Below are 18,005 nucleotides of genomic sequence, written 5' to 3' on the forward strand. Positions count from 1 at the left end.
GCCAAGGCGAGGCAGGGTGGGAATGGGGGTGGGGTGGGGGTGGGGCAGCGGCGCGCTCTCCTGCCGCTCTCCCCCCCCCACCATCCCGCACCCCTCCTCGCCGTGCCCAGGCCCGGGGAGCGCGGGGTGCGCGCAAGTTGGGGCGCAGGGGCGCAGGGGCGGGCCGGGCGGGCTAATCCCGTATGTAAATGGCAGCCAATGGAGGGTGGTGTTGCGCGGGGCTGGGATTAGGGCCGGGGCGAATGGCTGGCAATCTTACTGGGATTACAGAACAAAGAGGCTCCTGGCCGCCGGCTCTCGCCTGCGCTCCCCGCGCCGCGCCCCGCCCTCCGCCGCAGCCGCCGGGGTGGGGGCCGCCGCGCGCCGCCCCCCGGCCGGCCGAGCGCCCCCCACGCTCCTCCCCGCCCGCCCGCGCCGCCGCCGCTCGCCTCCCTCGGCCTCGCCTGGCCCATTCTCGCGGATTAATTAAGGAGGAGGCAGCGGCAGGAGGCTGAGTCCTGGCCGCGGGCCGGGGCCGGGGTGCCGCTGGCAAGAGCGCTTGGGGATCCTCCAAGGTAGGAGAAACTTTTGCTGGGGGGGCGGTGGGGGAGGTGGGCACCGAGGCCCTTGCTTCTCCCCTGGGGTCCCCGCCCCTCCCCCTCAAGGTGTTCCACAATCAGGGTCCGGCTTTTTTTTGAGGGGGGGTTGCCCATTGGGAGCCGGGGTCGGGGCTTGGCCGCGGTGAAGGGTGGCGGTGACTGGTGTGTGTGTGTGGGGGGGTGAGAGGCACGTGACTGGGATTATAATTCGGGCCCTGGGACCAGAGGGACAGCCGCCCCCACCTGCCGGGAGCTGTGGGGTGAGCCCAGAGTGGTCACCCACAACCCCCCCACCCGCCCCCAGCACATCCCCGAATCCCCACTGCTTGGCGGCCCTTCCGGAGGTGGGTGGGTGGGTGCTCCGGCTGGCGCCTGCCAGGGGGCCCCTGCAGTTGGCGAATGAGGTCACTCCTGCTGCCCGCCGCGGGCACCAGTGTGGGAGCAGAGAGAGCCTGGGGAGGCCGTGCCCCCCACCTCAACCTCCGTTGCTGGGCCCGAGGGTCCCCACTGTACTCACCCCCCCACTCACAGGGAGAGTCCAGCTCATGCAACTGGGACACAATGGTCCCTTTTGGGGGTTCCCTCCCTAGGATGGGTCTACCCCAGAGTAGTGGTCGCAAGTTGGGTGGGAGGTCCTGAGTTGGTGTAGATGGGGAGGAAGGCTGAGGAAGCACCCACTGCCCTCACTGCTCCCTGGGAGTGATGACGGTGACCCTCTTCTGGGCTCCCCAGTGTGTGTGTGGGTACACCCTACAGATGGGAGTTCAGGGCATGGGATGAGGGGAGGCCTGGAATGCTGGCATCTGACCTAGTGACCTGGCCTCCCTGTTGGCAGAGTCCTGTGTCCTGGTCACAGAAGAAGTGAGGGTGCAAGGCAGTAGAGGGGTGTGTGTGTGGGGGGGTCCTCTCTGCTCAAGTACACGTGGGGGACACACTAGCCATGCCTCTGGTGGGTGGGGATAGAGGACCCTTTTCCTCCTCCGTGTGTGTATATGTGTGGCTTTTCCAGGTTTGGGCATTTTTGAGGGGCTTCTCAGAGTAGAGGGACAGGCTGGCTGAAGCCACCCTGGCCCCCTCCAGCCCTCCGTGCTCCCCTGTAGTAGCTGGGGTGCCCCCCTCTTACTTGCTCCCTCGCTCCCAGAGTGCTGGCCTGGGGCCTTCGAGTTTGGGAGATGCCTAAAAGCTGCTCCTTTATTTCAGCCGCGTCATTCCCACAGGGAAAGGATACGGGCATCGATTATTTATTCAGAACAGGAGGAAGTAGTGGGTGGCTGGTGGCTGGTGGCTGGCAGAGGCCGGGCACAGGACAGCAAGGATGGGGCCACTGTCAGGGCTACCCTGTGCAGAGGAACCAGGGTGAAGATTGGGATGGGGGGCGCCCAGGAGGGGGTGACACACACTGCACCCAAGACAGAGCCTCAGGTGGTAGAATTCCTGAACCCCCAACCTAATTCAGGTCATGGGAGGCTTCAACTTGGAGCCTGCTCTGAGGGTGACCTAGAAATTGCCTGTGCTAACTCGGAGGGTCCCCCAGGACCCCAAAAGAGGGAGCCAAGAAGGATTGTCACTCAGCTGCTCGGTCCACTTGCCCGCACCTTCGGGATGTGTGGGAAAAGGGGGGGAGGGAGTCTGCAAGCCAACATCATGGGGTTCCACTTAAGTCTGCATAGCAGTGTGTGTGTTCCCCAGCCCGGAAAGGGAGCGTGGATGTGAAATAATGCTGGTCCCACAAATAGGTTCTTTTTGTCCACGCTGGCCTGCCAGGAGCCAGGCTCGCCTTCTGACCCAGTGGGCCTTGGCGACCGTCTGCGCTTGACGCCTGGAAATGGTCCGAAGGCAGGTGCAAGCAGCTGGGGCCGCCAAGGCAGCTGTCCTCGCAGCCGGCCTGGCTCCTGGGACCGGAACATCCCCAGTTCATGGGTGGAGACCCCGGTTGGTGTGGTGGCGGCTGAACGTGACTTTGGGGCCTCAGACCACATGTGCGCTGGCTCTCGTCTGGCCGCCCGTGGCTTCCTTGGCCCACAGGGTGGTGGCTAAAGCTTTGTCCTAAACAGCCTTGCTTTGGCCCACCCTTGCACACACATCTTTGGTCCTTCCTTTCTCGAAGGTTCTTGCCACCCTCTGCCTATCCTCTCTCCTCTCCTCCTTCCAACACTTGATGATGTCTCTGCATCCCTGGCCGTGCCCCCCACCCCGTGACATCCTGTCCTCTCCCCACGCTGCTTCCACTCCCATGCTCACCTCTTCCCTGCTCTAATTCGCACAGTTGCTCCTCAAACACAAGTGGTCAGGGCTGCGTGCTTGAATGAAGTAATGACTGAATGAATTGAAACCTGTGCCTGAATCTTACTCTTAAGTTTCTGGGGTGCCCTCCCATGCCAAGACCCCAAACCGAACCCCAGGTCCTTATTTCCAGCGTCTTTGTTCCGACTCAGAGCCTGAATGGGCATTGCCCCCTTAGATGCTGGGTAGCCAGGGACACGGCCATGTCCCTCCCAAGGGAACGGCCAGGTTTGTGGGGACTGAAGCAGAGAAAGTTGCAGCAGCAGGCAGGGAACTTGGGACCCACACTGAATGCAGGCCTCAGAGACCCTTGGGGAGCTTGCTGGGGACACCCTTGCCCAGACCCCATAGCCTCTGGGAAGCAGGCTTTTTCACAAAGTCCTAATTAATTGCAGGTGTAACTAGGCTGTGTGCGATGGGAGGGGCTTCTGGCCTCTGAGGTGGGAGTGGGGGTGCAGAGAGCTGTGCACCAAGCTCACTCCCCACCCTGGTGCCACTACTGCCACCTGCTTCTGCCTCCCCTCCAGGACATGTGGCACCTGTGCTGGTCCCCTTCCCTCCCACTGGACCTCACTGGCTCCTGAGGGTGAAAGGAACATGGCTGGGATTGCGAGCTCCCAGCTCTGCTCTGGCCTTGTCCTCCATGGGCTCCCCGACCCCTGTTGCTAGGGGGCACCCCGGCTGTTCTCACTTTCAGGGATGTGTGCTATCAGAATGGATATGCGATCACATCAAACTCCGTGTGAGCAGGTGACGGACGGCGACAGCCCTGGGCTGAGCCCCTGTCCAGCCTGATTCTCCACACCCGAGAGGTGTCCGGGTGACCCCTGGGGTGTGTCAGGCACAAACGCCCATCTTTTCAACCTTGAGCTGAGTCTGGCTGATCCCGGTGGCTATTTGTGTGCCCACCTGTCTCCCTCCTTCAGGACCACCTGCCTTGGGCATCCAGATTTAGCCGATTAAAAATAAGGATGCTTAGTTAAATTTGGCTTTCAGATCAGCAGTGAGTAATGTAGGATTTGACATGTTCTTAAACCAAGGACATACTTGGCCTGTTTGCTTGCTGAATGGGAGATGGGTGGGGTTTTGTGTTTGATCTGGCACCACACCCATCCCATCCACCTGCTGCTTCTGGGGCGGCAATGAGCCTGAGGAGGGCTAAGAAGGGGCTGAAAGTGGGTGGGGTCAGGGCTCACTAGGAGTGAGTTTGGAGCAGGCAGAGTTGACTTCTTATCTGCCTGTGACCCCGGGGAGCATGCTTCTGTTAGGCCTGGGGGTGTGATTGGGGTGTAGTTGGAGAGGTCCCAGGGCTACTCGGGGCTTCTCCAGCTGGTGTTACTGTAATGTAGTCACCAAGGTAGGCTGCCTTATTATGCAGAAAGGTACATTTCCGACACAGAGTCCCAGAGCTATGTGATTCCAAACGGTGTATCCCTCAAGTTGGTCTGTGGTCAGCAGGAGTCTGCTGTGGGGTTTCACTCTCATGACCCCCACCCCCAGAGACCCTGCCCATCAGCACCTTCATCATGCTGAGTTGCTGCCCTGTTCATGCTGAGACCCGATGCATTGAACTGCTGTGTGAGTTCTGGGACTGTGAGCATCGTGATCAAACCGTGGCCCCCAGTGCAGGGAGCCCTGGTTTTCAGGACGTTAATCTGCCCGTGTGCGTCCTATGGTGTATTAGGAGATGTGTATGGAGGTAGCATTGAGCACCGGAGTTGGAATGTCTCTTGGGATGCCTGCATCTTGTATTGCGCTGTTTCTGTCTGGTTTCCCTTCCCGTTTCCAGCTCCTTGCTAATACACACCTTGGGAGGTGGTGGCAATGATGGCTCAAGCACTTGGGTCCCTGGCACCCATGTGGGAGATCTGGCTGGAGTTTCCAGCTGCTAACTTTGACCTGGCCCAGCTATGGCTCTTGTGGGCATTTGGGGGAGACAGCAGTGGATGGAAGATCTCTCCTTCTCTCTCTCCATCTGCCTTTCAAGTAGATTAAAAATAAAACATAAGTAAATAAAAATTTTAAAAAAGAAGCTGTCAGAAGGACAGAGTTTGCTGGAAACACCCCATTAGACCCCAAACTGGAACTTCCCAGCAGAATCTGCAATAGTGGTTCTAAGCCTTGGGGAGCAGTTGCTGTATTTTTTTCCCTTCTTTCCTTCCTGCCTTCCCTCTCTCCTTCCCTCCCTCCCTTCCTTTCTTCCTTCTTTTTTTTTTTTTTTTTTTTTAAGATTTATTTCTTTATTTGAAAAGTTACAGACAGGGAGAGAGAAATCGTTCATCTGTTGTGTCCCTATCCAAATGGTCAGGACTGAGCCGGGCTGATGTCAGGAGCTAGGGCCTCCCACATGGGTGCAGAGGCCCATGTACTTGGGCCATCCTCCCCTGCTTTCCCAGGCACACTAACAGGTAGCTGGATCAGAAGTGGAGCAGCTTGGACTTGAACTGGCACCCGTATGGGATGCCAGTGCTGCAGGTGGCAGCTTTACCCACTCTGCAAAAGCACCAAGCTCCTGATACCCTCTTTCAGGGCACTGCAATTTCCTGCCTTTAGGGCATCATGGGCCAGAGGGGCTGCCCCCCGTGGGCTGGGTGCAAGGTAGGTACAAGGTTCTGTGTCTCGCCTCTGTTGCTTTGAATGCAATTTATGGAGAATTAAGGTTCCTACAGGTCGCAGATCTGAAAGTTCAGGGTCAGGGGTGGCATGTGGTGAAAGCCTGGTTACTGAATGGTCCCTGCTGAGTTGGACAGTGGCAGAGGGCATCACCTGGTGAGTGTGCCAGCTGCAGGCCAGGTGTCTTGTTAGAAAGCTTTAAGGGCCTCACCATGAGGGATTAAGTTGCAAGTGAGAGGGACATTGCTGGACATTGCTGGAAATTGCCTGCATCCCATCATATAGCTGGGCTGTGGTCCCTGGAGTGGGGGTGTGGAAGGGGTCCCCTAGGAGCCTCACCGCTATCTGAACAATTTGCTGGACTGTGACATGGAGATGCAGTCCGTGTGTCTTGGTGATACAGCTTGGGTGGATGGGCACCCTCTGGGCAATTGTGGAGTGGAGATGGGGACTCCAGGTGAGCCTTCCTCTCCTGTGCCTTCTATGGGGGGCAGGGAGTCCAAGCAAGACCCCTTTTGCTGGTTGGGGGTCATTGAGGAGGGGTTTGCAAGGTGCATCTTCTAGCTACTGCAGGACCACCATAAAGGAGTCCGGCCATCTAGCTGTCTACGCATGTATGAGAAACACAAGGGTGCCACGTCTGAGAGTCCTGGGTGCCAGGGTCCATCCGGGGTTGGCAAGGCAAGAGGGATTCCTGTTAGAATGGCTGATGTGCTGGTCGCTCAGTGTGCGTGCTCATGCCATGCAGTGTGGGACATGGGCTTAATTGACAGCTGAGCCACACTGCAGAGTGACTGGCCTGAATTCAGACTCTAGCTTCCTGCTGATGGCGGCCCTGGGAAGCAGTGGAGATGGCCCATATGGGAGATTCGGATTGAGTTCCCAGCTCCTGGCTGAAGCCCCTTGGCATATTGTGGGCATTTGGGGAAGTGAACTAGGTGGAGAGGAACATTCATTCTTTCTCAAAATAAAAAATAGGGAAATAAAAGTATCAGCATGTGGAAAAAAAAAGAATTCCTCAATAGGGGAACCCCTATCAGAATCACAGCTGACCTCCCCGAGGAAACTCTATAAGAAATAAAAATATCTGACCCTTTAAAAAGTTAACGGGTTTTGGGAGTGGGTTCAAGCACATAGCATTTAAACTACTGGGGACCACCACATGCTATCTCGGGGTGCCTAGTTCAATTCCCAGCTCCACTCCCAGTTCCAGCTCCTTGCTCATGCACACCCTGGGAAGCAGCAGGTGCTGGTCCAGGTGCTTGCGTCCCTGCCACTCATGTGGAAGACCCGGATGGAGCTCTCCTGGCTTCAGCCTGGCTTTGCCCTGGGTGTTGCAAGGATTTGGGGAGGAAACCACAGGATGGGAGCTCTCTCTTTGTCGCTCTGCCTTTCACATCAATGAAAAATTTAATTGGTTTTTTTAAGTGAAGAAACGTTGACATCCACGCAAGTTTTCTTGTAAAGTTTATCTGGGAACGATTTGAAAAACTCATACAGGACTTCAAACATTTTGTGTCCTGCACCTGGCACAGTGGCTCAGTTCTGCCCTTGTCAGTTGGCTAATTCTCCCCTTGTCAGTGCTGCCATCCCATATGGGTGCTAGTTTGTGTCCCAGTGTCCCCACTTTCCATCCAACTCCCTGCTTATGGCCTAGGACAGCAGTTAAGGACGGCCCAAGACCTTGGGACCCTGCACTCATGTGGGAGACCCAGAAGAAGCTCCTGGCTTCTGATTGGCTCAACTCCAGCCATTGCAGCTGCTTGGGGAGTAAACCAGTGGATGGAGGATCTTTCTGTCTCCTTCTCTCTATAAATCTGCCTTTCCAACAAAAATAATTTTTTTTTTTAAGAATTATTTTTATTGGAAAGGCAGATATACAGAGAGGATGAAAGACACAGAGGAAGATCTTCCATTGATTCACTCCCAAGTAGCCACAACAGCCAGAGCTGCGCCAATCTTAAGCCAGGAGACAGGATCTTCTTCCAGATCTCCCACATAGGTGTAGGCTCCCAAAACTTGGGCACTCCTCATCTGCTTTTCCAGGCCACAGGCAGGGAGCTGGATGGGGAGTGGAGCAGCCAGGATTAGAACCGGCGCCCTTTACTTTAGCCAGTAGGCTACCATGCCAGGCCCCCAACAAAAATAAATAAATCTTTAAAGAACATATTATGTGCATATACTTCTTTTTAGGTAAAAAAGATTTTAAATTTATTTTTATTTTGAGAGAGCGATTGTTCGTCTGCTGGTTTACTCTGCAAATACTTACACTAGCCAGGCCTCTGTCAGGCTCGAGTTGGGAGCCCAGAACTCCATGCAGGACTCCCCCATGGGTGGTAGGGACCCAAGTCCTTGGCCATCATCACCTGCTCCCTCCCAAGAAGTGCTAGCAGGGAGCTGAATTGCAAGTGGAGGAGCTGGGACTGGAACCAGGCACTCCCAGTGGGCTGCAGCCATCCCAAAAGATGACATCACCACTGCGCCAAACACCTGCTGCCAACATAAATGTCTTTCGATTCCATCTTTTCCCAAAAACGTTTTTCAAATCTCCTCTTTAGAAATGTCTCATTACCTGCTCTCCGGCCCCGCCAAGTTCCCCCACAGTTGTCCCCTGCCCTGGCCCCAGCACTGGCGGCTTCTGATCTGTTTTGTGTCTCTGTGGCTTTGCATGGTCTCATGGCAGCCAGCCCCTATGCTTGCCTTGCTCCGCATCAAGTGCTTCTCTTCAAGGTGGGGGCTGAGCGTCCCAGCTGCTTTTCTGGGGACTGCTGAGACATCACCCTCTTGCTCATGGCCTCAGTGGATCAGCGTGGGTCATCCAGGATTTAAAAAAAAAGGGGGGGATTACTTTGTCATCTGCCCACTGTCAGAGCAGGGCCTACGGCTTGTACCCACTCCCCGAGAGCTGACCCTGACCCAGGTGAGCTGCAGGCCTCCGTCGCAGGAGCTGGAATTTCATCCTGCGTTTCTGGTGACTCATACCCTGGGCCTGCGATGAAATTACACCTGTCGGCTGCCTGCCACCCCGCAGGGCCTCCTGGCCCCTGGGAGCCGCCTCCCGCCCTCCAGGTGGGCTCCAGCACAAAGGATGCTGGGGCCAGGACAGCTCAGGGGTACTGAGAGTGAGGCCATCTCACCTGTTAGGTGCCTATGCTCCTCATCGGGGTTCGAGTGGTTCCTGGCTCTGTGTCCCTTGTCTCCTCCACTCCTTTAGCTGTTACCTTAAGGTTAGGAATTCTGTGTGTCCTAGTACCTGGCCAGGCTCGCTTGGAGACTGGTGGTGTTGCAGACAGGAGCAGGTCATGGGGTTATGCAACAGGGCTGTACAGGGACAGGTATGCTTTGGTTGATTTCCTCTTTAAACAGGGTTGGGAAGGGGCAGTAGATCCGGACCCATGGGGTTGCACCCATTTGAGCCTGACTAGGGCCACCTCTTTCTCCTGCTACCCCATTATTCAAAAGACAGAGAAAGAGAGAGCTCTTCCGCTCACTGTTGTGCTTGCCAAACACCTACCGTGGCCAGGCCGGGTCACAGGGCAGAGCCAAGAGCTGGAAGCTCCATCCAGGTCTCCCATGGGGGTGGGAGGGACTCAACTGCTTGATCGATCGCTGCTGCCCACCCCCCCAACCTCAGGGTCCCCCTTAGTAAGGAACCGAAATCAGGGCATCCCAAGTGACATCCTTACTGCTACACCAAATACGCACCCCGAGTTGGGGCCACTTTTAGTGGCCGTTACCTGTCTGTCTGGGCCTAAAATAAAAATCGTAATTGACCAAGCATGTGTGAGTGAGGGGTGTCCTCTGCCGCCCACCATCTGCCCTGGGTGCATCACGTCACATGAGACGCCTTGTCTGGTTAGTTCCAACTTACCTCTTGCTGCAGCTGCGAGTGACCCGAATGGCCATCTAGCTGATCCGTGCCTTAGTCTGCCTGTATGGAGATTGAGGGCAGCAAGAAGCACCTGACATGGCTGCCGGGTGGGCCCCGTGAGTGAAAGGAGCTTGGTGGATTCCCAGGGACCTTGGCTTTGTCCTAGGACAGTGGATATCCCTGGGGGTGTCTTGAGAGGTTGGGGGTAGTGTTTAATGTTGTAGTTTGTGAGGTGGTCTCCTGAACCCTAGAAGTCCTCAAAGGTCCACCCTGGGGAGCAGCACCCAGCTGGGAAGCCTATGGCAGCCCCAGCCTCAGGTACTCCGGGGTAGCTTCAACTTCCACCGCCCATGCAGCCACCCACCTGCCCAGCTCCAGGGTGGTCCTGGCAGCTTCGGGCGGGGTGGGGGGGCTCGTGTGATTGGGCCCTGCTGTTTAGCCAGGAGCTGGTTTTTCAGGTTATGGCAGCTTCTAAGCAGGAGGCCCCGGCTGGGAGTGTGGGCCCTTGGGAGGGCGGTGGGGTGCCCCCTGGCCTCCAGCTGAGGAGGGGAGGCACCAGCTTGGGGCAGGCAGGCAGACCACATCCTCTGCTTTGATCATCACTCACCTGCCCGGCCTGTGCCCACAGCTCCCTGAAATGCCACTCCCAGCACCTCACCCCACCTCAGGGACGCTCCCCTGGCTGCCTTGGGGCTTCCCCACTTCAGAGCCAGCAGGTGGGCTGTGGATCCACCAAGGCCTTTGAAGCCAGACAGATGTTAAATTCAAGTCTCAGCTTGAGTACTGAGCTACTGTGTGGCCTCAGGCAAGTGACCGCCCCTCTCTGAGCCTCCCTTGAACAAGGATCTTTATTTATTTATTTGGTCCCGGAGCAGGGTTGTTGGGGGGTGGGGTGGGAGGAGACACTGACTGTATTTTCTTAGTCTGTCGTGTGGTCACTCTGGTCCTTAGCCCTCATGTTTATCTGGTACCCCACCATCCCCTGTGTACACTGAATGTGCCATGCCACAACCCAGTGCTTGCTGCCACCAGCCCAGAGAACCCGGAGCTGATGGGTCTCTGGTTGGTCCACCTGCAGCCCCTGGAGTGCGGTAGGCTGTCCCCAAACCTGTTTGGTGTCAGGCGTACCACCTGGGAGAGAAAGTGGCCAGATATCAGCCAGGGAAACCCGCGGGATGGATGGACCTGGACACAGGGGTGACCTTCTAAAGGGATCAGCCATGGGACTCTGGGGGACAGGAAGTGCTAGGGCATGTGTGGCCAAGTGGGCATTCCACTCGGGAAACGGCCAGCTATGCCGCATGCACAGGCTGGGCTGCCTCACCCACTGGGTCCCAGCATGGTCTCCTTCCCTGGCTTCTCGCGTCTCCCGGGAGAGCTGCAGGCCAGGCCCAGCCAGCCCCGCCTGCTGCTCCTGGCACCAGCCAGCCAGAATGAGCTACAGCAATCCATGTTCCCTGTCCCTGCTGCTGGGCAGACCCACACTCACAGTCTCAGCATGGACTGGGGGGCTCCCGGGCACTGCTGAATAGTCCCTGGCATGGGCTGGTGACAGGCAATGCCGCTTTCTGATGCCATCCCGTGCCAGGTCGGCTAGGCGACCCACCATGTCCTGGACTACCCCTGTTGCTGCCTGCATCACACCGTGTGCTAATTACTCCGGGACTTGTCAGTCACCTGACAAGTTGTCAGCTTCCACAGATCAGGGTTATATTTCTTTGTTTGTTTAATTTAAAGATCTACTTATTTGGCGTCCAGTACCATGGCTAAGCTTTTACCTGCAGAACTGACATTCCATATAGGTGCCAGTTCAAGTCCTGGCTGCTCCGCTTCTGGTCCAGCTCCCTGTTTGTGGCTTAGGAAAGCAACGGAGGTTGACCCAAGTCTATTGACGTGGCAGACCCGGAGGAAGCTCCTGCTCTTGGCTTCAGCTTGGCTCAGCTCTAGCTGTTGAGGCTATTGGGGAGTGAACCAGTGGATGGAAGATGTCTCTCCTTACCTCTATAACTCTGCCTTTCAACTAAAAATGAAAATGAATATTTTAAAAAAAGTGTATTTGAAAGTCAGAATTATAGAGAGAGGTCATCTATCCCGGCTAAGGATGGGGCCAGGCTGAAACCATGAGCCAGAAGCTTCGTCTGGTCTCCCATATGGATAGCAGGGGCCAAAGGATGACTTCTTCTTTTTTTTTTTTTTAATATTTATTTTATTTTATTGGAAAGTCAGATTTGCAGAGAGGAGGAGAGACACAGAGGAAGATCTACTGTCTGTTGATTCACTCCCCAGGTGGCCACAGTAGCTGGAGCTGAGTCAATCCAAAGCCAGGAGCCCAGAGCCTCATCTGGGTCTCCTGCGTGGGTGCAGGGTCCCAAAGCTTTGGGCCGTCCTCGACTGCTTTCCCAGGCCACAAGCAGGGAGCTGGATGGGAAGTGGGCCCCCGGGATTAGAACCTGCACCCATATGGGATCTTGGTACATGCAAGGCGAGGGCTTTAGCTGCTAGGTTACTGTGCCGGGCCATTGAGCCATCTTCTGCTGCTTTCTTAGGCCATTAGCAGGGAGCTGGATTAGAAGTGGAGCATCTGGGACTTGAACCAGCACCCCTATGGTTTACCAGTGTCACAGATGGTGTCAGCTTTACCCAGATATGCCACAATGTCCAGGACGTACTTGTCAGGACAAGCAAGCTGTGGGGAGGGGAGAGTGTGGCAGGGTGGGAGGAGCTGTTTCGGGTGCTCACCTGTGAGTCAGGGGCCTTCTTTCCCCTTTAGTTCTGGCTGCTTTGTCCCATGCCCCTGCCCAGGGGTGGTCTCTGGCGGTTCCCGGAACATCCAGAGAGCAGTAGGGGACAGCAGAGCCATCCCTGGCTCCCAGGCCAGGTCCAGTCTAGCATATGGGGGGTGTCCTCCGTGTGCAGAGAAAGGACATGCGTGGCATATCAGAGCATTGCCTTTAGATATACATGGCTGATGTGTGTACATGCATGGCTGTGGGACACTCCAGGAACGTGGACTGTGTCCAGTGTGGAGCAGGGTCAACCTGTAGCCTGCGTGGAAGGCCTGGTGGCATGCAGCTTACTCCCCGTGTGGCGCACAGCACATGAACCTGATTCCCTTTGGCTGCTGATGACAGAAAGCCTGGCTGCGGAGGCCGAGACAAAAGGGCTGGTTGATTCCTGGCTGGGAGGAGCCCGTGGGTGGGCAGCAGGGAGCTGGGAGGGGGGCTCAGTCCATCTTCAGAGCCTGGGCTCCCCCCTCCCTCCCGAGTAAGTTGGAGCGTGGTATTCTTTCTCTCTCTCTCTCTTTTTTTTTTCTTGCAGTATATTTTTAAATGAGTTCCTTGAAGCATCTGATTCAATGTTTTCTCGTAAACACGCATGATCCCCCACGTACGACAGCACCACCCATGCTCTTCCTTGGCTCCAGGAGTGTGCCAAAGCCACACGCAATAGCGTCCTGGGGATTCAAGCTTGGATCTTTTCCCGGGCTCACAGTGCATGGCAGCCTCTTGGATGCCCATGTCCAGTGCAGTATTGGGTCTGTCACATGAAGTTGGTTAGGAGGGGTAAGGGGGGAGAATGTTTTGCTAAGAGGCTATGCATTAGGTTTTTTTTTTTTTTTTTTAAGATTTATTTATTTTGGGCCTGGCATGGTAGCTTAGTGACTAAAGTCCTTACCTTGCACACTCTAGGATCCCATATGGGCACCGGTTCGTGTCCCAGCAGCCCTGCTTCCCATCTAGCTCCCTGCTTGTGGCCTGGGAAAGCAGTCGAGGACGGCCCAAAGCCTTGGGACCCTGCACCCGCGTGGGAGACCTGGAAGAAGCTCCTGGCTCTTGGCTCCTGGCTCCTGGCCTCGGATCGGCGCAGCTCTGGCTGTTGCGGTCACTTAGGCAGTGAATCTGCAGACAGAAGATGTTCCTCTGTGTCTCTCCTCCTCTCTGTAAATCTGCCTTTCCAATCAAAATAGAAATAAATCAAAAGACTTATAAAAATACAAAAAATAAAGAGATTTATTTATGTTTTGATTAGAAAGGCAGATTTGCTGAGAGGAGACCCAGATCTTGCATCCACTGGTTTACCCCCAAGTGGCTGCAACAGCCGGAGTTGAGCTGATCTGAAGTCAGGCGCTCCTACCCGCTGTCCCGTGTAGGTGCAGGGTTCCAAACCTTTGGGTCATCTGCTGCTTTCCCAGGCCACAAGCAGGTGCTGAATGGGAAGTGGAGTAGCCAGGACATGAACCGGCACCCATATAGGATTCCGATGCTTGTGAGGTGAGGATTTAGCCAATTGAACCATTGTGTGGGGGCTGTGATAGGCAGTTTTGTCCAAATACAGGCTCCTGGATGTGTTGGGCATACATTTTAAGATGGGCAAGAATCAGAAGGTGATAGACGGTCAGCGTGTGGATTTTTTAAAAAAATATTTATTTCTTTTTATTGGAAAGTGAGATATGCAGAGAGGAAGAGAGACAGACAGGAAGATCTTCTGTCTCATGATTCACTCTCCAAGTGGCTGCAACTACCAGAGCTGAGCTGATCCAAAGCCAGGAGCCAGAAGCTTCTTCTGGGTCTCCCATGTGAGTGCAGGCTCCCAAGGTTTTGGGCTGTCCTCGACTGCTTTCCCAGGGCACAAGCAGGGAGCTGGGTAGGAAGCGGGGCCTCCAGCATTAGATCCAGAGCCCATATGGGATCCTGGCACGTGCAAGGTGAGGACTTTAGCCGCTAGGCCACCGCACTGGGCCTGCAGTGCATGGATTTTTAAGATTTCATTTTTGTTTATTTGAAAGGCAGAGAGAGAAGGAGAGACACAGAGTGAAAGAGAGAAACCTTCCATCTGCTGATTCCCTCCCCAAATCGCTACAACAGCCATGGCTGGACTGACCCAAAACCAGGAGCCTGGAACTCCATCTGGTCTCCCACAAGAATGGCAGGGGCCCAAGCACTCAGGCCATTTCGTGCTACTCTCCCTAATGCAGTAGCAAGGAGCTGGATTGGAAGTGGGCTGCTGGGATTTGAACCAGTACTCTGATAGAAGATGCTATTGTCGCTGCCAGCAATTTTAACTCGCTGGGCCCATGAGTTTTCTGGTTACAATATTTTCTTAAAGAAAGAGAGAGACATTGTTTTTATTTGAAAGACAGCAAGCACAGAGAGAGAGATCTTCCATATTCTGGTTTACTCTCAAATGGCGGCAGTGGTCAAAGTGGAGCCTGTCCAAAGCCAGGATCTTCTTTTGGGTCTTCCTGGTAGGCACAGGAGCCAAAGAACTTGCACTGCTTTCCCAGGCCACAAACAGGGAGCTGGATGGGAAGTGGAGCAGCCGGGACATGAACCAGTGCCTATATGGGATGGCAGCACCACAGGCAGAGGCCTAGTCCACTACATCATGGTGCCTAGCTTAAGGTATTTTCAACTTAGGTTGAATTGATCAGAAGTAACCACATTGTGAGTCCAGCGTTCTCTGCGCTTCCTTCTGTTTGAAGGGCAGGGAAATGGAGACCCATCCTCCATCCAGTGGTTCATTCCCAGGATGCCTGCAGCAGGTAGGGTTGGACCCTGTCAAAGCTAGCAGCAGGCGGGTCAGTCTGGGTTTCCTCACTGGGGCCCGGGGAGAGCAGCCACCTGCCATAACCCTGTCCTCCCCTCCCCATCACAACCTGTGTCCATGAAGCCTGGAACCCGGATTCTGAAGCTGACCTAGGCCGGAGCTCTTGGACCCAGCCACTAGGAATGTAAGACGATTCACCCACCGATTGGGAAACGGTCTGAGTATGTACTAGTGTTTTTTGTGTGTGTGTTTTTAAGATTTATTTATTTTTTTGGAAAGTGAGATATACAGAGAGGAGGAGAGACAGGAAGATCTTCCGTCCACTGATTCACTCCCCAAGTGGCTGCAATGCCTGGAGCTAAGCCGATCTGAAGCCAGAAGCTTCTTCAGGTCTCCCACGGGGGTGCAGGGTCCCAAAGCTTTGGGCCATCTTCAACTGCTTTCCCAGGCCAGAAGCAGGGAGCTGGATGGGAAATAGGGCTGTTGGTATTAGGACTGGTACCCATATGGGATCCTGGCACGTGTAAGGCAAGGACTTTAGTCACTAGGCTCCTGTGCCAGACCCAGTATCAGTGTTTTTTTATGAAGGCAGCAGCTTGCCATTTCAAAGTATACTATTCACTTGCAGGATTTTAAAAGAAAACATTGATTGGTCAACTGATTGATTAATTGATTTGGCTCATTCCTTAAATGATCTCCACAGCCCAGTCTGAACTAGACCAAAGCAGCCAGGAGTCGGGACCTCTGTCCGGGTCTCCCACATGATCAGAAGGGGTTCCAACCCCTGGGCCGTCTTCTGCTGCTTTTCCAGGTGCAGTAGCAGGCAGCTGGATTGGAAGCAGAGAGCTAGGATGCAGACCAGTGCTCCCACATGGAAAGCCACCATAACAGCTTGTGGCTTAACCTGCTATGCAGTGACGCTGACCCTGCTCTGCGGTTTTTAGTGTCACCCATAAGCTGTGTAATTTCACCGCCATCTGACTCTAGGATGTTTTCATACTCATTAGGGATTGCTCCACTCCCCATTCCACCCCCCACCCCGCCCCATACCTCACGCCTGTCCCTAGCAACTACTGATAGTTATCTCTAGATTTTTGGCAATTTCTACGGTTGCTGTTGGCGTCCTGGTGCCTCAGATTAAGCTGTCACCTGCAGCGCCAACATCCTATGTGGGTGTCTGTTTCAGTCCCAGCTGCAGATGTTCAAAAGCCCAGTGGTTAACATGCCCGTGTCCCACCCTGGAGCGTCTGGGATCAAGCTCTGGCTCTGTTCCTTATCCAGCTTCCTGTTCACGTACACCCTGGGAGGCCGCAGGGGATGGCTGGAATACTTGGGTGCCTGCCACCCACGTGGGAGATCTGATGGAATTATCGCGTCCTGGCTTGTGTGTGGTTCCGCCCTGGCCATCGCAGACATCTGGGAAGTGAATCAGTGGCCACAAGGTCTCTGTCTTCCTGCCTGTTGATCAGTGGGGAAAAAAAGTTCAAGTCCACCTCTACTTGAAACTTTCCCAGAGACATCCCTCTTTGGGTTTCCTCTGTCTCTCCTTTGCTCTGGTTGCCCTTGTCGTTGGAGCTCTGGTCCAGCTGTGAGCTTGGCCACGGGTGAGGGTGGCATGGTGATTGGGTGGGCAGGTGGCCGTGGCAGTAGCTCGGTGTTGCTTCTTGGCTGTGAACCAGGGACCTGTGGCTCCTGATGGCCATGGCTCTGTCGGCTGCTGTAGTTGAGGGGCCCATGGTCTGGGGTCTCCGTAGTTGTCCCTGTTGCATGGATTCTTGGGGTGCTGCCTCTATAGCACCCTCTCCCTGGATCTCCCTGCAAAAATCAGTGACCTTGGCCATTCAGGTCATTCGCCCAGGCCAGTAGCTTTGTTTATCTCTTGGAGAATGAAATCTCCATGCATCTTTGGCATCAGGGCCCACAATGCCTTAGGAAGCCCAGATTTAGGGGGACCCCTGGCTGCCCTCACTTGGCACATTAAGCTGCATGACTGCTCCACACACATTTGTGTGTGAGGCTGCAGCCGTGGTGAGCCGTGCCTGGGGCTGCCCTGGAGCCCCAGTGGTCAGCTTCGTGGGCACCTGTATGGTTGGGATTTTGGCTCCCTAACTCTTCCTGCTGGGTCGCCTCAGCAGGTCACTCAGCCTTTCTGAGCCTCCACAGTGAAGGTGCCCAGTGCTTGAAGGGAACTCCGAGATATTGTGACCACATGCCCATGCCCAACCAGGCACCTGCTGGAGATACTGCTGATGCTAATGCTGGAATGGCGACCTCAGAGAGCTGTGGCCCAGCCAGCCCAGATGTGGTTGTGGACAGAGGACAGCCGGGCCTTTGCTCAGCTGTCTTTTTTTTTTTTTTTTGAAGATTTATTTATTATTGTGGCCTGGCACGATGGCTCAATTGGCTGATCCTCCCTCTGTAAGCACCAGGATCCCAAGTGGGTACCAGTTCATGTCCCAGCTGCTCTGCTTCCCATCCAGCTTCCTGCTTATGGCATGGGGAAGCAATGGAGGATAGCCCAAAGCCTTGGAACCCTGCACCCATAAGAGAGACCAGGAAGAGACTCCTGGCTTCAGATTAGCTCAGCAATGGCTCTTGGAGTCATTTGGGGAATGAACCAGCAAATGAAAAATTTTTCTCTATGTCTTTCCTCTTTCTGTAAGTTGCCTTTCATGTAATAATAATAAATAAATATTTTAAGATATTTGTTTTATTGGAAAGGCAGATTTCCAGAGAGAAGGAGGGACAGAAAGAAAGATCTTCCATCTGTTCTTTTACTCCCAAATTGCTGCAGTAACCAGAGCTGAGCTGATCCAAAGCCAGGACTTGGGAGCTTCTTCCAGGTTTCCCACATGGGTTCAGGGGTCTATGGTTCCTAAATCAGGAAGGGGGCAGGCTAGGGTAACCCTGAAGAATGTTCTAGAATGGTTTGGGGCTACCCAGGGTCCACATTCCTGATTGACAGTTGAGGAAGCTATGGGAGGCATCTGGGGTCAGACATCAGATCTCCTGACCCACAGTTCACCCTGAGATATCCCTGCTCTTGACCCCCTGGGGAATGGGTACACAGGGACAGTGAGAGCCAGCTCCCTGGAAGGAGAGTCACCCACGCG

At 54.9% G+C, this 18,005-nt stretch overlaps 1 protein-coding gene across 1 annotated transcript in view; it reads left to right on the plus strand.

The window, feature by feature from the left end:
• The first annotated feature begins 208 nt into the window (after positions 1 to 208).
• GTF2IRD1 (GTF2I repeat domain containing 1) overlaps positions 209 to 18,005 on the plus strand; it is a 79,891-nt gene continuing 62,094 nt past the window's right edge. Inside the window, exon 1 of the mRNA XM_058680548.1 lies at positions 209 to 554. The gene's annotated coding sequence lies outside the window, so the exon portion shown is untranslated. The remainder of the gene's footprint in view (positions 555 to 18,005) is intronic.

This window comes from Ochotona princeps, chromosome 24, assembly GCF_030435755.1.
Source record: "Ochotona princeps isolate mOchPri1 chromosome 24, mOchPri1.hap1, whole genome shotgun sequence".
Lineage (NCBI taxonomy): Eukaryota > Metazoa > Chordata > Mammalia > Lagomorpha > Ochotonidae > Ochotona > Ochotona princeps.